We start from the raw sequence: 23,144 nt of genomic DNA, 5'->3' as shown, positions 1-23,144 counted from the left end.
CTAAACCTCCCCCACTGCAACTTGAGACCATTACTTCTCGTTCTGTCATCTGCTACCACTGAGAACAGTCTACATCCATCCTCTTTGGAACCCCCTTTCAGGTAGTTGAAAGCAGCTATCAAATCCCCTGTCATTCTTCTCTTCCGCAGCCTAAACATAGAATCATAGAATCATAGAGTATCAGGGTTGGAAGGGACCTCAGAAGGTCATCTAGTCCAACCCCCTGCTCGAAGCAGGACCAAGTCCCAGTTAAATCATCCCAGCCAGGGCTTTGTCAAGCCTGACCTTAAAAACCTCTAAGGAAGGAGATTCTACCACCTCCCTAGGTAACGCATTCCAGTGTTTCACCACCCTCTTAGTGAAAAAGTTTTTCCTAATATCCAATCTAAACCTCCCCCACTGCAACTTGAGACCATTACTCCTCGTTCTGTCATCTGCTACCATTGAGAACAGTCTAGAGCCATCCTCTTTGGAACCCCCTTTCAGGTAGTTGAAAGCAGCTATCAAATCCCCCCTCATTCTTCTCTTCTGTAGACTAAACAATCCCAGCTCCCTCAGCCTCTCCTCATAAGTCATGTGTTCTAGACCCCTAATCATTTTTGTTGCCCTTCGCTGGACTCTCTCCAATTTATCCACATCCTTCTTGTAGTGTGGGGCCCAAAACTGGACACAGTACTCCAGATGAGGCCTCACCAATGTCGAATAGAGGGGAACGATCACGTCCCTCGATCTGCTCGCTATGCCCCTACTTATACATCCCAAAACAATCCCAGTTCCCTCAGCCTCTCCTCATAAATCACGTGCTCCAGACCCCTAATCCTTTTTGTTGCCCTTCGCTGGACTCTTTCCAGTTTTTCCACATCCTTCTTGTTGTGTGGGGCCCAAAACTGGACACAGTACTCCAGATGAGGCCTCACCAATGTCGAATAGAGGGAAATGATCACGTCCCTCGATCTGCTGGCAATCCTCCTACTTATACAACCCAAAATGCTGTTAGCCTTCTTGGCAACAAGGGCACACTGTTGACTCATATCCAACTTCTCATCCACTGTAACCCCTAAGTCCTTTTCTGCAGAACTGCTGCCTAGCCGCTCGGTCCCTAGTCTGTAGCGGTGCGTGGGATTCTTCTGTCCTAAGTGCAGGACTCTAACTTGTCCTTGTTGAACCTCATCAGATTTCTTTTGGCCCAATCCTCTAATTTGTCTAGGGCCCTCTGTATCCTATCCCTACCTTCGAGTGTATCTACCACTCCTCCCAGTTTAGTATCAACTGCAAACTTGCTGAGGGTGCAATCCACACCATCCTCCAGATCATTAATGAAGATATTGAACAAAACCAACCCCAGGACTGACCCTTGGGGCACTCCGCTTGCTACCAGCTGTCAACTAGACATGGAGCCATTGATCACTACCCATTGAGCCTGACGATCTAGCCAGCTTTCTATCCACCTTATAGTCCATTCATCCAGCCCATACTTCTTTAACTTGCTGGCAAGAATACTGTGGGACACCATGTCAAAAGCTTTGCTAAAGTCAAGGAACAACACGTCCACTGCTTTCCTCTCATCCACAGAGCCAGTTATCTCATCACTGCGGACTACGTGGCTCTGGAAAGAAGGATAAAGGAGTTGGAGGCGCAAGTGGTGTTCTCGTCCATCCTCCCCGTGGAAGGAAAAGGCCTGGGTAGGGACTGTCGAATCGTGGAAGTCAACGAATGGCTACGCAGGTGGTGTCGGAGAGAAGGCTTTGGATTCTTTGACCATGGGATGGTGTTCCATGAAGGAGGAGTGCTGGGCAGAGACGGGCTCCATCTTACGAAGAGAGGGAAGAGCATCTTTGCCAGCAGGCTGGCTAACCTAGTGAGGAGGGCTTTAAACTAGGTTCACCGGGGGAAGGAGACCAAAGCCCTGAGGTAAGTGGGAAAGCGGGATACCGGGAGGAAGCACAGGCAGGAATGTCTGTGAGGGGAGGGCTCCTGCCTCATACTGGGAATGAGGGGCGATCAACAGGTTATCTCAAGTGCTTATATACAAATGCACAAAGCCTTGGAAACAAGCAGGGAGAACTGGAGGTCCTGGTGATGTCAAGGAACTATGACGTGATTGGAATAACAGAGACTTGGTGGGATAACTCACATGACTGGAGTACAGTCATGGATGGTTATAAACTGTTCAGGAAGGACAGGCAGGGCAGAAAAGGTGGGGGAGTAGCACTGTATGTAAGGGAGCAGTATGACTGCTCAGAGCTCCGGTACGAAACTGTGGAAAAACCTGAGTGTCTCTGGATTAAGTTTAGAAGTGTGTGCAACAAGAGTGATGTAGTGGTGGGAGTCTGCTATAGACCACCGGACCAGGGGGATGAGGTGGATGAGGCTTTCTTCCGGCAACTCACGGAAGCTACTAGATCGCATGCCCTGATTCTCATGGGTGACTTTAATTTCCCTGATATCTGCTGGGAGAGCAATACACGGTGCATAGACAATCCAGGAAGTTTTTGGAAAGCGTAGGGGACAATTTCCTGGTGCAAGTACTAGGGGAGCCAACTAGGGGGGGCGCTTTTCTTGACCTGCTGCTCACAAACCGGGTAGAATTAGTGGGGGAAGCAAAAGTGGATGGGAATCTGGGAGGCAGTGACCATGAGTTGGTTGAGTTCAGGATCCTGACGCAGGGAAGAAAGGTAAGCAGCAGGATACGGACCCTGGACTTCAGGAAAGCAGACTTTGACTCCCTCAGGGAACAGATGGCCAGGATCCCCTGGGGGACTAACATGAAGGGGAAGGGAGTCCAGGAGAGCTGGCTGTATTTCAAGGAATCCCTGTTGAGGTTACAGGGACAAACCATCCCAATGAGTCGAAAGAATAGTAAATATGGCAGGCGACCAGCTTGGCTTAATGGTGAAATCCTAGCGGATCTTAAACATAAAAAAGAAGCTTACAAGAAGTGGAAGGTTGGACATATGACCAGGGAAGAGTATAAAAATATTGCTCGGGCATGTAGGAAAAATATCAGGAGGGCCAAATCGCACCTGGAGCTGCAGCTAGCAAGAGATGTCAAGAGTAACAAGAAGGGTTTCTTCAGGTATGTTGGCAACAAGAAGAAAGCCAAGGAAAGTGTGGGCTCCTTACTGAATGAGGGAGGCAACCTAGTGACAGAGGATGTGGAAAAAGCTAATGTACTCAATGCTTTTTTTGCCTCTGTTTTCACTAACAAGGTCAGCTCCCAGACTGCTGCGCTGGGCATCACAAAATGGGGAAGAGATGGCCAGCCCTCTGTGGAGATAGAGGTGGTTAGGGACTATTTAGAAAAGCTGGACGTGCACAAGTCCATGGGGCCGGACGAGTTGCATCCGAGAGTGCTGAAGGAATTGGCTGCTGTGATTGCAGAGCCCTTGGCCATTATCTTTGAAAACTCGTGGCGAACGGGGGAAGTCCCGGATGACTGGAAAAAGGCTAATGTAGTGCCAATCTTTAAAAAAGGGAAGAAGGAGGATCCTGGGAACTACAGGCCAGTCAGCCTCACCTCAGTCCCTGGAAAAATCATGGAGCAGGTCCTCAAAGAATCAATCCTGAAGCACTTACATGAGAGGAAAGTGATCAGGAACAGTCAGCATGGATTCACCAAGGGAAGGTCATGCCTGACTAATCTAATCGCCTTTTATGATGAGATTACTGGTTCTGTGGATGAAGGGAAAGCAGTGGATGTATTGTTTCTTGACTTTAGCAAAGCTTTTGACACGGTCTCCCACAGTATTCTTGTCAGCAAGTTAAGGAAGTATGGGCTGGATGAATGCACTATAAGGTGGGTAGAAAGCTGGCTAGATTGTCGGGCTCAAAGGGTACTGATCAATGGCTCCATGTCTAGTTGGCAGCCAGTGTCAAGTGGAGTGCCCCAGGGGTCGGTCCTGGGGCCGGTTTTGTTCAATATCTTCATAAATGATCTGGAGGATGGTGTGGATTGCACTCTCAGCAAATTTGCGGATGATACTAAACTGGGAGGAGTGGTAGATACGCTGGAGGGGAGGGATAGGATACAGAAGGACCTAGACAAATTGGAGGTTTGGGCCAAAAGAAATCTGATGAGGTTCAATAAGGATAAGTGCAGGGTCCTGCACTTAGGATGGAAGAATCCAATGCACCGCTACAGACTAGGGACCGAATGGCTAGGCAGCAGTTCTGCGGAAAAGGACGTAGGGGTGACAGTGGACGAGAAGCTGGATATGAGTCAGCAGTGTGCCCTTGTTGCCAAGAAGGCCAATGGCATTTTGGGATGTATAAGTAGGGGCATAGCGAGCAGATCGAGGGACGTGATCGTTCCCCTCTATTCGACACTGGTGAGGCCTCATCTGGAGTACTGTGTCCAGTTTTGGGCCCCACACTACAAGAAGGATGTGGATAAATTGGAGAGAGTCCAGCGAAGGGCAACAAAAATGATTAGGGGTCTAGAGCACATGACTTATGAGGAGAGGCTGAGGGAGCTGGGATTGTTTAGTCTGCAGAAGAGAAGAATGAGGGGGGATTTGATAGCTGCTTTCAACTACCTGAAAGGGGGTTCCAAAGAGGATGGCTCTAGACTGTTCTCAATGGTAGCAGATGACAGAACGAGGAGTAATGGTCTCAAGTTGCAATGGGGGAGGTTTAGATTGGATATTAGGAAAAACTTTTTCACTAAGAGGGTGGTGAAACACTGGAATGCGTTACCTAGGGAGGTGGTAGAATCTCCTTCCTTAGAGGTTTTTAAGGTCAGGCTTGACAAAGCCCTGGCTGGGATGATTTAACTGGGACTTGGTCCTGCTTCGAGCAGGGGGTTGGACTAGATGACCTTCTGGGGTCCCTTCCAACCCTGATATTCTATGATTCTATGATTCTATGATCATAGAAGGTAATTAGATTAGTCAGGCATGACTTGCCCTTGGTGAATCCATGCTGACTGTTCCTGATCACTTTCCTCTCCTAGACGTGCTTCAGAATTAATTCCTTGAGGACCTGCTCCATGATTTTTCCAGGGACTGAGGTGAGGATGACTGGCCTGTAGTTCCCCAGATCCTCCTCCTTCCCTTTTTTACACGTCTTCCTTCAGACTCTGGACTCTACAGCCTTCTTTCCCCAAAGATCTTGAACTGCTCAGTGACTTCCGAAGAGGAAGCTATACCTTATGTCATGCGTTAACTCTCAAATTTGAACAGCCAGCCATTTGAGCAACAAAGGCTGACTGGTAGGCATCTACGTTAGCGGATCTTATGGAAATTAATACAAGGTAAGAAATTCTGCTTTTTAAGGACCAATTTCCATTAGTACAGATTAAATGGGATTTGAATAGCAGAATCCCAAATGACAGGGTGGCAAAGCAAATGACTACACCCTAACAAATTCATCCACCCCAACCAGGGGAATAAACACTAGACCACCTCTGATGGGAACCTGCCAAGCCATCCTCAAATAGGAAGTCAATAACTTTGATGAAGGGAAAGTACAAAACAGTGTAAGAATCCAGGGACCCCTCTGAAGCTTCTTGTCTCACAGGGGTTTGGGATACTGCTCTTCTGCTTTCCCCCCAAATCTTTCTTGAGTCTTTAAAACTGGGCTAGAAATTTCACGAGCTTTTATAAGATTTCTAATCCTTCTCACTCTGGTCTCACTAAAATTGTGTAAATGTCGAGCCATTAAGAAAAAAACAGTACACTACAAGCCATTTTTACTTTAGCACTTCTTAAGTTATAACCATGGTTTATATCCAGTGTGATGCTCTGCATAATGTATTCTTACTGTTGCTTTGTCCATACTGTAATATTGCCCATTTGCCTTTCTGGATCTTATCTCCCGCCTATTGTGCCTCTCCAGCTTTCTTCCTAGTTTCAAGCCCCTAAGGAATGTTTTCCCCTGCTGTCCAAATGGAAGTCACAATTAATCCTTACAGTCCCCTTTCTTCAGACAACAAATGATTCATGAAACCCCATCTTTGTCCACCTCCTCAGCTACTAGTTTATTTCCTTGGTCCTTGGAAATGGCAGAAACTCTAGAAAGATTATTCTACAATCCTATTCAAATTCTCTACCAAGGTCTCTGGAGTCATATACATTCTAAAAGGAGTACTTGCGGCACCTTAGAGACTAACAAATTTATTTGAGCATAAATAAACAATAAATAAACAAACAGCTGTAGCTCACAAAAGCTTATGTTCAAATATATTTGTTAGTCTCTAAGGTGCCACAAGAACTCCTTTTCTTTTTGCGAATACAGACTAACAGGGCTGCTACTCTGAAACCATATAAATTCTAGTAAGTTGATTGCTGTGCCATTCATACCAATGTGGACAATGTTTTCTCCTGCAGTCATAAATACTAGTCAGCCACTATAGTATCTTGAGATTTCATTCCTGTTATATACCAAACATTCTCCTGCTGCTTGTGGAACATTTGGCCTACACTCCTTCACCCTGAGTCAGCCAAACAACTATATGAAGATTATAGGTATCAATCCCACTATGGCTTGTGTGCTAAGCAACCACTGAATGAGCAAATTTCATCCCAGTTCTCATACAAAGAAATTCTACTAACTACCATTAAAGTGTATAAATTACTAGAATTTCAACAATAAATTTTAAAAGGACAAGGCAATAATTTCTGATTATTCCTTTAGAGTGAAATCCACCAGTACCACTTAAGTAACACTGAAGTAGTGGTGCATAGACTTTGTACAGGCTCTCTGCACAGGGGAAAATTTCATTGTGAATGAATAGCCGCAAGTTCTAATTGCTGGTCAGCCATTAACAGTTAAATCAAAGATATCAAAATAACATCCAAAGCCAAGATGCCAAGGAAACAATAAGGATATTTCAATATAGTTTCTTTTTTCTGTCACTTGTTTTCAGCAATGGATTTAAAATTCAACAAAAAAAATGAGTGTTGCAAAATGAAAAGCTGAGTAATCTTTTCTGGATGTCTGTTTCCATGACTTCTAATCCAGGAATGTTGAACGTTTCCAGTTAAAACTTTCAGATTCAGCCCCACCTGCCTCCCAAGTGGAGCACACCCAGGTGTTTCCTGCAGTTGGATATTTCTTTGTATTAGCTACAGCTCCACTCCAAGAAGCACAGGCTAACTGTGGGCAGAGCAAAGCACTTTGGTAACTGCTCTTAACGCATTTCAGTGTGATTTTAAACAAGCTGGTAAATTCCTATTTTCAACTCAGAATGGGCTCTTTCAACATGTTTCACAGACACACATTTCAACTTCTGCCTCTTCTTCCTCCAAAATTTTTTTAAGATCTGTCCTTTCCATCAATTCTGAAAGCTAAAATTCTCATTCAGTCTCCTGTCTTGATTATTGTAACCACCTCCTCCCTGACTTCCTCAATTCTTGCATTGCTTTCTCCATATAAGCTACTACAGTGAGGAACATCCTCCTAGTCAGTCATTTTGACCACATCACTTCCCCAATAGTTTCCCATCCTTTATTGCATCAAGTTCAAGATTCATGCCCTGATTAACTTTAGTCTACTTATTCACCTTTGCCTCCTCCCCCCCCCGCCCCCCCGGCAATGTCACTCTTGTGCATCTGCTTGAATTATGAAAATTGAGAACTTGGTAGCCATGCAGAAAAGGTGCTGTGTAAACTTCCATGCATAGCTCTGCTTATTCGTTGCAGTCCTGTTATTCCAGCTAATGAACAGAAGTGCAGAGTGCATGGCTGCATTTTGTAATGTACACAAATATCTACTAGGCACTAAGATGAGACTAAGCTTTTACATGTCTGCACTGTGGCTCTGGTTAAAAGTCAGAGGTGAAAGGACAATATAATCACCCATTCAGCCCCAGTCCAAAACAGAGCAGTTTCAACAGACTCAGTCATACAGTGTGTCTCATGTCATTAACTCATCTAGTGATCATAGTGACTGGCACATTATTTAAGTAACACTAACAAAAGTCTTCTAAATTATTTAAATTTAGATCACACAGTATGGAACATTTATTAACAGCACAAGAGGCATTCTAGAGGCTAAATTACTAGAAAGAACAACTATTAAAATATCAAAATTAACATAAAATGTTAAGTTTTGAAAGCAGCTGCAAAAAGCTGTTTGTGAAGTAACTTCCCTCCACTTGCACACCCAGGCTGTTAATGGAACAAACTAGCAAATTTTGAAATATATAAGTAATATGCACTGTGGGACTGCAGCTTTCTCCAAAAAACTACAAAAATACCATTTAATTTTCCTGTAGGTGCTTTCACAGAGAACCATAGGACAAGGCTTACATGAAATGAAATAAGAATGACTAACAGTCATTAAATTTCTTCAGAATACAGGATGATTCTATGAATTAGTCTACATGAGCACTACCCTCTCTTTAAAGACCCAAATCTACCGTGATACCCACAAAAAACTGTCAACCTACAATGGCTTAAGTAACGGCCAAGTTTGGGATGGTGGATATTTAAACTAGAAATGGACTGCATGTTATTTCACCTCTCTTCCTTCTTTTATTTCTCATTAGTCTTGTTAGATTGTGAGCAACTTGAGACAGGTACGGTGCCTCACTATCTATCTGGACAGTGGCTAAGCTTGTGGGTGCTATCGTAATACAAATAAATAATAGGGCTGTCAAGTGATTAAAAAAATTAATCTCAATTAATCGTGTGATTAATTGTGTTGTTAAACAATAATGGAATACCATTTATTTAAATATTTTTGGGTGTTTTCTACATTTTCAAATACATTGATTTCAATTACAAGACAGCTCACTTTATATTTATTTTGATTACAAATATTTGCATTGTAAAAAAGCAAAAGAAATAGTATTTTTTAATTTACCTCATACAAGTACTGTAGTGCAATCTCTATAATGAAAGTTGAACTTACAAATGTAGAATTATATACAAAAAATAACTGCATTGAAAAATAAAACTATGTAAAACTTTAGAACCTAGAAGTCCACTCACTCCTACTTCAGCCAATCGCTCAGACAACCAGATTTGGTTACAATTTACAGGAGATAATGCTGCCCCCTTCTTATTTACAGTGTCACCTGAAAGTGAGAACAGGTGTTCACATGGCACTGTTGTAGCAGGCGTTGCAAGATATTTACGTGCCAGATGCGCTAAAGATTCATGTGTCTCTTCATCTTCAACCACCATTCCAGAGGACATGTGTCCATGCTGATGACAGGTTCTGCTCGATAATGATCCAAAGCAGAGTGGACCGATGCATGTTCATTTTAATCATCTGAGTCAGATGCCAGCAACAGAAGCTTGATTTTCCTTTTTGGTGGTTTGGGTTCTATAGTTTCCGTATCTGAGTGCTGCTCTTTTAAGTCTTCTGAAAGCATGCTCCACACCTCATCCCTGTCAGATTTTGGACAGCACTTCTGATTCTTAAACCTTAGGTCGAATGCTGTAGCTATTTTTAGAAATCTCACACTGGTACCTTCTTTGCATTCTGTCAAATCTGCAGCAAAAGTGTTCTTAAAACGAACATCTGCTGGGTCATCATCCGAGACTGCTTTGACATGAAATATATGGCAGAATGCAGGTAAAACAGAGCAGGAGACATACAATTCTCCCCCAAGGAGTTCAGTCAGAAATGTAATTAAGCCATTATTTTTTTTAACGAGCGTCATCAGCATGGAAGCATGTCCTCTGGAATGGTGGCTGAAGCATGAAGGGGCATTCGAATGTTTAGCATCTCTGACACGTAAATACCTTGCAACTCTGGCTACAAAAGTGCCATGCGAACGCCTGTTCTCACTTTCAGGTGACAATGTAAACAAGAAGTGGGCAGCATTATCTCCTGCAAATTTTAACCAAACTTATTTGTCTGAGAAATTGGCTGAAGTAGGACTGAGTGGGCTTGTAGGCTCTAAAGTTTTACATAGTTTTATTTTTTAATGCAGTTTTTTTAATGTAATTCTACATTTGTAAGTTCAACTTTCATGATAAAGAGATTGCACTACATTACGTGTATTAGGTGAATTGAAAAATACTATTTCTTTTGTTTTTTACAGTGCAAATATTTGTAATAAAAATGAATATAAAGTGAGCACTGTACGCTTTGTATTCTGTCTTGTAATTGAAATCAATATATTTGAAAATGCAGAAAACATTCACAAATATTTAATAAATTTCAATTGGTATTCTATTGTTCAACAGTGCGATTAATCATGATAAATTTTTAAAATCACGATTAATGTTTTTAGAGTTAATCGACTGAGTTACCTGCAAATAATTGATGGCCCTAATTATAATTAAAGCTGGTCAGAAAAACTGTGATTGGACCATTTCCCATTGGCAAATGGAGTTCCATCGACACTGTAAAATTGCAAAAACTGCATAGATTTCACTAAATTTTGTTGAGGAGAAAAATGGAAAAAAGGTTCCAACAATGTTGAAATGGCCCATTACAACATTACTGGAAACATTTGGTTTTTCAATTTAAAGCTCCTTTTCATTTTGAAATTTTATTTTGTATTCTATTATATTTTACATTTGTTTGCAATATTGTAGTAACCATGTTGGTCCCATGATATGAGAGAGACAATGTGAGTGAGGTAATAAGAACTCTCTGTAAGCTCAAAAGCCTGTCTCTTTCATCAACAGAAGTTGACTTAATAAAAGACATTTCACCCACCTTTAAAAAGTCAAAAATCAAAATGAAATGTTTCTATTTAGTTCAATCCAAAATGAAAAATGTTTAGGAATTTTTCTTTTCTGGAATTTTTTAAATCTTTCAGTTTTCGTTCCAATTTGGAATGAAGCCAAATTTTGAAATTTCAAAATCCTTTGTGAAATGGAATTTCCACCCCCTGCACAGCTCTAGTTAAAATGCTTAAGTACCCAGACTAATCTAGCAACAGCTGCTCTAGGCATTACTATTTATATGGTTTAGTTTCAATTACTCTAGTTCCCTAGAACTTCGGTCATCAGGGCCTGTGAATGGGGGCCTTGTCCCCACAGACCAGGGATTATCTCGATCATTAGTGAGTCACCCGGCTGATCAATCAGAACTGAAGGGTTTCCCAATCAATCATCTTCAGATAAAATAAGGATGGGTGCCCTGTCAGTCTGAAGAGGAAAAGCTAAGATTGTAGATTCCCTCAGTCTTCTCAGACATTGACATCAATGACAGAGTTCACAGGGCAAGTAAGGAGAAATTATGGGAGTGGGGAAAAGATGTAGTGAACAGTGGGGAAGGGGTGCTCAGCTGCACAGCCACTCATTTCTCTGTATCTGTGTGCAATGGAATAGGGTACATTAACATGCTGAGGAGGAAACTAACTGACACTGGCTAACTTCAACTTTTCAACTGCCCCCTCCAATCCAATCAATATAGCAATCTTGTGTAACTCATTAATTTTGATATTCTCCTTAATTTACAACTCACTGCTCCAAATTTTACAATGTTAAATGCACTGCAGATTTTTGCACTGAACCAAGTAACTACCTTGTTAAATGGAGAAAGGTGGACATTTTGGTAGAGCTCGGTAGAGGATACTCAGGTCTTGGCACTCAGGAAGGCATGGGAGCTGGTTTTGCTGTCTGACACTGCACTGGCAGCCAAATAATTTCTGTGTGTAACTCAAGGCTTTAGCCAAAATCTATAAAGCCCCTAGATGGTCTTTCAGGTCCCTTCTACAACTGCTAACACCAGTTCAGCTCCACTGGTGCTAGCAAAGTCTCGAGTCCGAGAGTAGATTAAATGGCAGTTGCTGATGCTGTTTTAAACACTGACAGTTAGAACTGCTGTGAACAGGGTTAGATGACACAGTGCTGAAAATTCAGGACTCCCAAAGTTGCTAACAGTAATGGAGGCAAACTGGTGTTCGCATTGGTGGGAAATTTTTGAAAAACGTGTTTAGTGCAGACAGCCACAGAAGCTGCCTCTTCCCTTGTGGCCCATCCTAGCATCTTTGGTTAATGTAGTTGCTCCAGTTTCAGAGAAGTGAGGGGTAAGCAGGAGACCTACCTACGCTGTATGGAATTTTGCCTTTTCAAACTAAAGCAATGGCACCCAAACACACTGGAGATAAAAGAGAAGTAAAAATATGACGTTAAAGGAAAATTATGTGCAACTGGTTTCTTATTTAAGTCTGCAACATCACAAGAAACTTAATCAAGCACAAGACAGCCAGTCTAAACAATTTTACTTCCTCATACCAAAAATAAGCCAGAAAGTACAGAGTAAATAGGGAAGGCACGTAACAGGTGACTGATACACAGAAAATCCCCATAAATGAAACCACAATGTCAAAGAATATCAAGTATTCTGTCTATTGAAACTATCCCGCTTTCCCCCAATTCATCCAAAAGCCAATACCATAATATTTAGCACACTATGGAGGCTCTGACTAGAGGGAAAAAGTGCTTTAGTTAGTCATGCTACCTAGTGAGGTTTGTCAGGCTGTGAAAGGAATTTTTTTTTTTTTTTTTAATAATGAAAGGTGCACAAATATCTTTAAATAGTCCCTTGCTATTAAACAAAGCACAACTGGTTTTCATTCTGATATACATGCTCAAAAAATCACAAAGAACAAGTTAGAGCAGTCGGGATATGTTACGGACCACCTGACCAAGATGGTGACAATGACTGTGAAATGATCAGGGAGAATAGAGAGGCTACAAAGGTAAAAAACGCAATAATAATGGAAAACGTCAACTGTCCTCATACTTACTGGATATGTGTCACCTCAGAAAGGGATGCAGAGATAAAATTTCTAGATACCATAGATGACTATTTCTTGGATCAGCTAATCCTGGAACCCACAACGGGACAGGCAATTCTTGATTCAGTCCTAGTAAAGCACAGGGTCTGGTCCAAGAGGTGAATAGAGCTGAACAGCTCAGTAATAGCAAACATAACGTAACTACATTTCACATCCATGTGGAGGGAAAAATACATAAATACCACCAGAGCAGCATTTAATTTTAAAAAGGAGAACTAGTTAAATGGAAATGAAAAGGAACAGTCACAAGGATGAAATGCCTGCAAGCTGCATGGAGACTATTTAAAAACACCGTAATAGAGGCTCAAGCTAAATGTATACCCCAAATAAAAAAAAACCAAAACAGCACTATGGCTAAGCACCAGCTTAAAAGAGGCAGTTAGAGGCAAAAAGGAATCCTTTAAAAACCGGAAGTCAAATCTTACCGAGGAAGATAGAAGGAGCATAAACTCCAACAAGTATAAAAATATAATAAGGTAGGCCACAGAAGAATTTGAAAAGCAACTACCTAAGGACACAAAAACAAATAGCAATTTTTTTTAAGCACATCAGAAACAGGAAGCCTGCGAAATAGTCAGCAGGTCCACCGGATGATTGGGGTGCTAACGTAGCATTCAAGGAAGACAAGGCAGTTATGGAGAAGCTAAATGAATTCTTTGTATTGTTCTCCACTGAAGAAGATATGGGGGAGATCCCCACACCCAAGCCATTCTTTTTAGGTGATAAATTTGAGCAACTGTCCTGGGCGGAGGTGTCAATAGAGGAAGTGTTGGAATAAACTGATAAACTAAACAGGAGTAAGTCACCAGGACCAGATGGCATTCATCCAAGAGTTCTGAAGGAACTCAGATATGAAACTGCATAACTACTAACAATGGTATGTAACCGATTGCTTAAATCACCCTCAGTACCAGAGGACTGGATGATACCTAACGTAATGCCAATTTTTAAAAACGCCTAACTTCGCTACCAGGCAAACAGGTTGAAACTATAGAAAAGAACAGAATTATCAGGCACATAGATAAACACAATATGTTGGGGGAAGAGACAACATGGCTTTTGTAAAGGGAAATCATGCCTCACAAATCTATTAGAATTCTTCAGTGGAGTCAACAAGCATGTGGACAAGGGTGATCCAGTCAATATAGCAGAACACCTTTGACCAGGTCCCTAACCAAAGCTTTTAAGCAAAGTTAGCAATCATGGGATAAGAGGGAAGATCCTCTCATGGTCTGTAACTAGTTAAAAGATTGGAAACAAAGGGTAGGAATAAATGGTCAGTTTTCGCAATGGAGAGAGTGGGGTATCCAAGGATCTGTGCTGTTCAATATATTCATAAACGATCTGGAAAAGGGGCTGAACTGTGAGGTGGCAAAGTTTGCAGATGATACAAAATTACTCAAGATAGTTAAGTTCAAAGCTGACTGCGAAGAGTTACAAAGGGATCTCACTAAATTGGGTGACTGGGCAATGAAATGGGAGATAAAATTGGATCTTGGTAAGTGTAAAGTAATGCACATTGGAAACAATAATCCCAACTATACATACAAAAGATAGATCTTGGAATCATCATGGATAGTTATCTGAAAACATCAATGTGCAGCAGCAGTCAAAAAAGCAAATAATGTTAGGAACCATTAGGGAAAAAGAGAGATAAAACAGGAAATAGCAAAATGCTACTATATAAAAATCCATATAGTACCTTGAACCCACCCCTTGAACACTGCATGCAATTTTAGTCACCCCATCTCAAAAAAGATATATTAGAATTGGAAAAGATGCAGAGAAGGAAAACAAAAATGATTACTAATACAGAACAGCTTCCATAAGAGGAGAAATGTTATTTACCCCTTCACATAACACAAGAAACAGTGGTCTCTCAATGAAATTAATAGGCAGCAGGTTTAAAACAAACATAAGGAAATACTTCCTCATGCAATGAACACTCATCCTGTGGAACTCGTTGGCAGAGGATGTTGTGAAGGTCCCAAGTATAACTGGGTTCAAAAAAAGAATGAGATAAATTCATGGAGGATAGATCCATCAATGGCTATTAGCTAAGACGGTCAGGGACACAACCCCAGGCTCCTGGTGTCCCTAAATCACCAACTGCCAGAAGCTGGGACTGGATGACTGGTGATACATCGCTCAAAAGAGTCCTCTTCTGTTCATTCCCTCTGATGCATCTGGCACGGTCCACTGTTGGTAGACAGGATACTGGGCTATATGGACCACTGGTTTGACTCAATATGGCTGTTCTTATATTCTGTAATATGACTCATGACTCTATTGTAGATCTATTCCCAATCTTGTTTCCAATATGCTTTTGCACTTTTAAGGCAGTTCTTATTTAAAGACCTTACTTTAAAACAGAAGCATTCAAAAGCCATCTTCTGTGAATGAGGCACACATTCTGAGCAATTTTTTTTAAAAGAGTAAAATAGCTTACAAGCATATTCACTTCTTCAGGTCTGGGAAAGATACACAAGGTGGAACAGATTGTTTCATGTAGGTAGTTAACGCATATTCTAAGGGACCATTCAAAGTGGAGTAGCCCATTAACACCTCTGTGGTCATAGATCAAAAGGGTGCGGGGCTAGTGGGTTACAGATTGTTGTAATAAGCCATAATTCTAGTATCTCTGTTCAGTCCATGATTTTAGTGTCTAGCAGAGTTATGAATTTAAGCTCCCAGGCTCATCTTTTGATAGTGTTGTGCAGGTTTCCTTTGAGGATGAGGACTGAAAGGTCAGATGGCTTTGTGAAATGTTCACCACAGGTGATAGGGTGTTTTTATCTTATCTTTTTCCTGTGAGTGTCCATTTGAGAGCATAGTGATTGGTTTCACGCATGTAGTTGTTATTGGGACATTTAGTGCAATGGATGAGGTATACCTCATGTTGTGATATGCATGTCTAGGAACCATGAATCTTGAAAGGTGTGTTGTGCGGGGTGTTGATCACTGTATCAGTGGAGATACACTACAGGTTTTGCAAAAAGAAAAGGAGTACTTGTGGCACCTTAGAGACTAACCTGCAGGGTCTGGTGATGCTTTGAGTTGGTGTGTCCTAGTCAGTGGGAAGCTTGTGTCTGATGATAAGCTTGGAGAGGCTGGAGTGTTGTTTGAAGGCTGTAAGTGGGGGTTCAGGAAAGATTTATATCAGGGTAGGATCCTGTTGTGTGGTATGCACCCCCTGTCCTCTTTTCGGGCGGGTTGGAGTTGTAATACCACCATGACTACAGTCTACCATACTATCCCTAGTCTGGAAGCAGCATGGCTCAGTGGCCGGAGTCAAGATAGCTGCCCTTGGATGCAGGGCAATGATGCCTAATGGCCAGAGTCAATATAGATGCCCTTTTGTTCGGGGCCGCATGGCCTAGTGGCCAGAGTCTATACAACTGCCCATGGAGTCAGGGCTGTACAGCCCAATGGCCCAAGTCAATATGGCTGCTCTGGGGATCAGGGCTCTGTGGCCTAACGGCTAGAGTCAATCCAACTGCCCTTGGGCTCAGGACTGTTTGGCCCAACGACCAGAGTCAGTACAACTGCCCTTGATGTCAGGGCTGTGCAGCCAAAGGGCCAGAATAAGGGGCCGCCACCCAGAGTGGTGGGGATGGGGTAGGGGGACCTGGACCCTCCCTGTGGTGAGTGTGGTCACCACCCAGCCAGCGGGGATCCTACCGCAACACGCTGACTCTCCTCAGGTGGGAGATACCACTGACCCTGCCTCTCTGGGCCACTTCCTACCGTGTGTCCTAAAGCTGGGGTCTGTTAGTCATCGGGGTGCCGAGCTCCTCAGCGAAGGTAGCTGGCTGGGATTCCGACTCCAGTCGGCCGGCCACAGGCAACAGGTCTGCGGTCTGGGCCTCGGGATCTCTGGTTCCTGCAGTCAGAGGCTGAGGCAGCTCCTGGGCTGGAGTCTCCACCAAGTGTCCTTCCTCCTCAGCAGTCAGTCTAGAATGAGTTGGTCTGCTCCCTTTTATACTGAGGCAGCAGTTGGAGCATGCCCAGCACAGTGTGAGGGGCAGGACTTCCACTGTCCATAACGTGAGATTAACCCTATCTTGTCTAGTGCGGGGTATGCACATCCCGTCACAGATCCCCATCGAGTATGTTTGATAATCCGTTTGTTAGTCCATCCAAAACGTAGGAAAAAAAAGTTTAAAAGGGGTAAGAAGGAGAAATTTAGGCAGAAATTTATAAGCTCTAAAAGTTCTACAAACAGTGAGTTATAAATAATTTACCATGTCTCTGATTTTTAAGTTATATTGGAATATTTCCTGTTTTTCTGTAGAGATCAAGTCTTCACACTTGCTGAAAGATTGTGGTGGATGTGATGTTTGTTAAGAATTTCACAGCCAATTTTTTGCCCGAAGCAATCAATGTAATGATCAAGAACGTGGTTTTTCCACTCTGTGGGGTCCAGTCAGATGATTTTTTTTCTTATAATTGTCAGCCGGGGTGTAGTAATTGTGAGTAGTGTTGTCATTACGAAAAAATTCTTTGACGTGGAGTCAGTGGAAGAATTTTTCTAGTTCTACACATTAGCATTGTATCAGGTTTGATGGTGGGGCCTGAGAGAGTACAAACAATTCAGCTCCAGCGAGGGGTAGTCTAGATAAACCGATGATGTTCAAATGTTGTGTGGTGTCCATGTGGTGGGTGCTAGTGCCCTGGTTTCTCCCGGAGGCGGTGTTCTGTGGGTAGTAGAATAGTTGTAGTTGGTTCCACTTTTTTGTTTTTGTGTTGGATGGCTGTCGTCAGGTTTTTCTGATAGCTGTTTTGGATTTCTTGAATGATTTCCATGTAACTTTCCTGGTTTTCCTTTCTTCTCACATACTGGAGGAATGCACCAGAGCTGAAAAAGCACCCATGTGAAATATAAGGTGCAATGTCAGCTAGGACAAAACACAGCATAGGGAGGGATGGTGTTGCCCCTGGACCTTTGGGTCTGACATAGAAAAATGTGGAAGGACCAAAATCTCTTCTTAATGATATCTATATGCTACACATCTTACTCACCAGTATTGAAGTATAACGGGGAAAACAGGCCAGAAGACAGCAATGAAGCATAAAAAATTACAAATGGGATACTGAAAAAAGATTCAAGCAGAAGGACTTATAAGCACTCTGATGTTTCTTCATGACCATAAGGAGGAGAACAGTGTTAGGGGTTGTATTTCCAGCACTCTGCATACTGTCTTAAATATGCAAGCCCCATTAAATGTTAGTGAGAGCTGTGACTCCAGTCCATGATGCAAGGTAACAAAAGATTACCCCTTTGTGACTTGCAATACGAAGAAAATGCGCACTACAATGAAAATATGTACAGTGTGACAAAGTTCCTCCTCTACTTTGGTGGGTCCTGCGCTTATTGGCGGATTTTGCTCGCCTCAGAGATTCACAGTAGCCCTCAGTTTGGCCACTTTCGTGGCTCAAATCTGCCGTTCACTCAGATAACCTCATCACTGGCCAGCATGGGGCAAAGGAAGGAGAACAATCCCCACAGTCTCTGCTGGTCCACCTAGTGGGTCGGGGGACAGGCCAGGGACCTTCCCCTTTGGTGGGACCCACAGTCCAAGTCAACTCCTTCTGTATCCAAGAGGGAGTTGGGGGAACCCAGGCCTGCCCTCTACTCTGGGTTCCAGCCCAGGACCCTGTGGATCACAGCTGTCTATAGCGTTTTGTGTAACACCTGTGTGACAGCTACAACTCCCTGGGCTACTTCCCCATGGCCTCCTCCCAACACCTTCTGTATCCTCACCACAGGACCTTCCTCCTGATGCCAGATAGCGTTTGTACTCCTCAGTCCTCCAGCAGCACGCCCTCTCACTCAGCTCCTTGCGTGCACCTCACTAACTGGAGTGTGAGTCTTTTTAAACCAGGTGTCCTGATGGGCCTTAATTAATTCTAGCAGCTTCCCAATTGGCTACAGGTGTCCTAATTAGCCTGCCTGCCTTAATTAGTTCTAGAAAGTTCCAGAGTGTTCTGGAATAGTCCCTGTTATTTTACCCAGGGAAAAGGGACCTGCTTAACCTGGAACTAATGTATCTACCTTCGACCACTCTTTTGTAGCCATCTGGCCTGACCCTGTCACAACAGCCAACGTTTAATAACTATCTACTTTAATAAGGATCTTAACCGAAGACTTATTGACTTGTCCACTGACTCTCAAAAAGTTTTATATAAATTGTATTTTGAAAACAAACTATTCTTATTAGGGATAATCTTGTGGTTAGGCACAGGACTACGAGACATGACATCTTCATTCTGTTCATGGTTGTCAGAAACTTGTGTGACTGCATGAACTCACTTAACCACTCCATGTCTCTGTTTCCCTGTACCTCACAGGAGCGATGGGAGACATCGTGCGAATGAACATTTTTATTTAGCTTAAGCCAACTGCCACAGCGACGTTTATTTCAGAATTTTTCACAGCAACAGGTAGCAGTCAGTTCACCTTTAACAGTAAAAGGCATATCCCTCTCTTGCCTTTGCTTATTTTTGAATGAGCAAACAATGGATTCATTGCTTAATCAGCAATGTGTGCAGATTAGCTTGGTAATCACAGAAGATTAGGGTTGGAAGAGACTTCAGGAGGTCGTCTAATCCAATCCCCTGCTCAAAGCAGGACCAACACCAACTAAAGCATCCCAGCCAGGGCTTTGTCAAGCTGGGCCTTAAAAACCTCTAAGGATGGAGATTCCACCACCTCCCTAGGAAACCCATTCCAATGCTTCACCACCCTCCCAGTGAAATAGTGTTTCCTAATATCCAACCTAGACTTCCTCCACTGCAACTTGAGACCATTGCACCTCGTTCTGTCATCTGCCACCACTGAGAACAGCTGAGCTCCATCCTCTTTGGAACCCCCCTTCAGGTAGTTGAAGGCTGCTATCAAATCTCCCCTCACTCTTCTCTTCTGCAGACTAAATAACCTCAGTTCCCTCAGCCTCTCCTCATAAGTCATGTGCCCCAGCCCCCTTAATCATTTTTGTTGCCCTCGGCTGGACTCTCTCCAATTTGTCCACATCCCTTCTGTAGTGGGGGACCAAAACTGGATGCAGTACTCCAGGTGTGGCCTTACCAGTGCTGAATAGAAGGGAATAACCACTTCCCTCAATCTGCTGGCAGTGCTCCTACTAATACAGTCCGATATGTCGTTGGCCTTCTTGGCAACAAGGGCACATTGCTGACTCACATCCAGCTTCTTGTCCACTGTAATCCCCAAGCCCTTTTCTGCAGAACTGCTGCTTAGCCAGTCGGTCCCCAGCCTGTAGCGGTACCTGGGATTCTTCCTTCTTAAGTGCAGGACTCTGTACTTGTCCCTGTTGAACCTCATCAGATTTGTCTAGGTCACTCTGGACCCTACCCCTACCCTCCAGTGTATCTACCTATCCCCCTAGCTTAGTGTTATCTGTGAATTTGCTGAAGGTGCAATTAATCCCATCATCCAGTTCATTAATAAAGATGTTGAACAAAACCAGCCCCAGGACCAACCCCTGGGGCACTCCGCTTGATACAGGCTGCCAACTAGACATCGAGCCGTTGACCCTGACAATCTAGCCAGCTTTCTATCCACCTTATAGTCATTCATCCAATCCTCATTTCTTTAACTTCCTGGCAAGAATACTGTGAGAGACCGTATCAAAAGCTTTGCTAAAATCTTGTTAACCAGTGGTAAAAAGACAGATAAGATTTTATACAAAAAGATTCCCTGGAAAAGAAATTAATCTTAAAAGAGAAATGGAATTTATAAAAAAAAATATACATTTTTTGTCTTCCATTTAAACAAACTGGAATCGTGTGCACTCTAATAATATAGAGCAGTGGTTCTCAACCAGCGGTCCGGGACTCCCTGGGGAGCCTTGAGCAGGTTTCAGGGGTGCCTCTAAGCATGGCCAGCATTAGATTCGCTGGGACCCAGGGCAGAAAGCCGAAGCCCCACTGCATGGGGCTGAAGGCTGGGGCCCTGAGCCCCGTCACCTCAGGCTGAAACCAAAGCCTGAGCAACTCAGCTTTGCAGTGGGCCCTGTGGCGGCCCCAGGCAATTGCCCTGCTTGCTACCCCCTAACGCCAGCTTTTATATGCAGAAAACCAGTTGTTGTGGCATAGGTGGGCCATGGAGTTTTTATAGCAAGTTAGGGGGGCCTCAGAAAGAAAGACTGAGAGCCCCGCTATAGAGAGACTTCCCAACAATTAAAAATTAGGCTTGGAGAAAGGCTTATGGGAACTGGGAGGGCACTGTAGTAGCAAGTTTTGATTCCTGTCATGAACCCTGAACTGTTTCACCATTTTGAGATCTGGGTATGGAACTAGATTTTTTAGCACCTGAGAAGGTGTGGGAGTTAATACTGGACAGAGCAAAGGCTTTTGGTTCTAGCATCTCTTCTTTCCCTCTCTGTCTTTTCTTTGGTGTACAACTGATTCTAACATTGAAGAAGGAGGATTAAATTCATTGTTCACTATCTATTGAAAGCTACTAGTTATACCACCACCCCATCCCCATCTCTACTACTACATGTAACATTAGCCTGATATTTCTACTTAAATGATAAGCCCTTAATATCGGCATTTAATTTTTTTCATCAAATTTCATTATTAATACCCAGTGAGATGAATGAGATACTTTGCAGGCTGTTGGCAGACTCAGGTACACATTACTGTCATCAGTTGACATTCAGTTCACACTTTTAAGGCAACCAAAAGGGCCAGAGGCTAATTTTTAAAAAAAAAAAAATTAAACATTAGATTCTAGAGCATAATAACCTAGCTTTTTTTAAAAAAACTAATTTTGTAGCAATTAAAAAGAAAATATTCAGTGATTCAGAGTCATACATATAAATGTTCCTATTCTCTCCTTTCATTTGTGACATCTACTTTCCTCTTGTCTTTAAATTTGTAAACTCTTCAGGGCAGGTAGTACTGTATGTGTTTCAATATCTTTGTACAATGGCTAGTACATAAGCTCCTCAATCCTTACTGGTGCTTCTAACACAAAGAAGAAATAAGCATAATTACACACGGTGCTTTCACTAACAATCATTTGTATATCTTTGTAGCAAGCTTAAGCTAAAAATGTATTTATTTTATGAAATTTGTGTGTCAAATTGTATGTGCATCTAGAGATCTCTGACAGGTACATTACATACATTGAAAGACTAAATATAAAAACATGCATTTAAAAACATTAAAATTACATCTTGAGCTGCCATATTCAGAATGGTATGACTTAATTATTGACATTCTCAGTAGACAAAACTATGCATGGTAATTCAAAATAAATATAAATGAATGGAATAAATGTAAATAAATAGCAAAGATAACTGGCCATTTATTTTACAGCTCTACCGACTAACGTATGAAACTGATTTCATATAAAAAACAAGAACAAAACAGCAAGCTTTCAAAGCAGCACGATAAAGCTTCAGAAACTGCAAGGTCACTGCAATGGGAGTTGCACAGAGTTCTACAGTAACGACTATAAAAACTGTGAGTCAGCAGCCGTCAGCACTGAGGACAACAGACTGGATGTATTCCAGCCAAGCAAGTCGGGCATCAAATGAGTGCACTGTGAAATAGATAAGTAGACCACTGTCCCACCACTAAAAATAAACAGTGCAAATTCTTATTCTGGAAACAATAAACTGATTAAAGCTAAAAACACACAAAAAGCCAGTATCACACACCAAAAGAACTGCAGTTTTTGAAACATTTGCAAATAAGCTACAAGCTTTACATTCTTACATAGAAATAACGTATAATGAACAAACATTTTCAAGCCATTTTTCATTTGTAAAGTGTATCCATTTGGTTAAAACATTGGGAATTTATACCACTTTAGAATAATATAAATAGAAAATGTGTAAACATCAGATAGAGTAGGCACATGACGGCTATTAGCCGAATCCAAAGACAAATTCCAAAGCAACAAACATTAAACCAAATATGAACTATTTTTATACCTGAATACTGCTTTTTAAAAATATCTCTGCTAGAAAAAGAGCATATAAGACTCTTTGCATTTAAAAAACTCACAATAGAATGAGGATGGCCAACTAGTGAGTTTTCCCCACTCTTAGAAGCCCTACTTTAAAAAAGAAACAATAGATGGCTCAGTTAAGTGTTTTGAATTTTTGTGCGATTTTTTTTTTAAATCTGAAGATTAAACTTTCCCCAAATAAACAAAGTGTACAAAAATGCCATTTGTTAAATTCATACAGACAATATACTAGTAGCTGAAGCATACAAAACAGAACATGGATAATATTTTAGATTACATAGGATTAGTAATGATTCATGTTATTTTGTGTCATCAGGCCAGTTCTCAAATCTGGATGTATTTGGTGTGCCTGTTGGAGAGTGTTGATATTTGTGACATAGCCCACAGGTGTGTTTACTCTGGTAGCTTTTCCTGGATGTCTAATAGACCATA

At 42.2% G+C, this 23,144-nt stretch overlaps 1 protein-coding gene and 1 long non-coding RNA gene across 7 annotated transcripts in view; both read right to left on the bottom strand.

Annotated features, from left to right (window-relative positions):
* The window catches only part of FCHSD2 (FCH and double SH3 domains 2), a 231,538-nt gene that overhangs the window by 68,084 nt on the left and 140,310 nt on the right, over positions 1–23,144 (bottom strand). The gene's annotated exons all lie outside the window — the stretch shown is intronic.
* On the bottom strand, positions 1,166–20,250 carry LOC122462817. Its single transcript, XR_006285634.1, has 3 exons — positions 20,077–20,250; positions 10,614–10,617; positions 1,166–1,213 (listed from the first exon to the last, which is right to left on the bottom strand). It is a non-coding gene; the product is annotated as an uncharacterized LOC122462817 (long non-coding RNA).

The sequence above is a fragment of the Chelonia mydas genome, chromosome 1, assembly GCF_015237465.2.
Source record: "Chelonia mydas isolate rCheMyd1 chromosome 1, rCheMyd1.pri.v2, whole genome shotgun sequence".
NCBI classification, from domain to species: Eukaryota; Metazoa; Chordata; order Testudines; family Cheloniidae; genus Chelonia; species Chelonia mydas.
The sequence above is the reverse complement of the archived record's forward strand: the minus strand, read 5'-3'. Positions and strand labels throughout refer to the sequence as shown.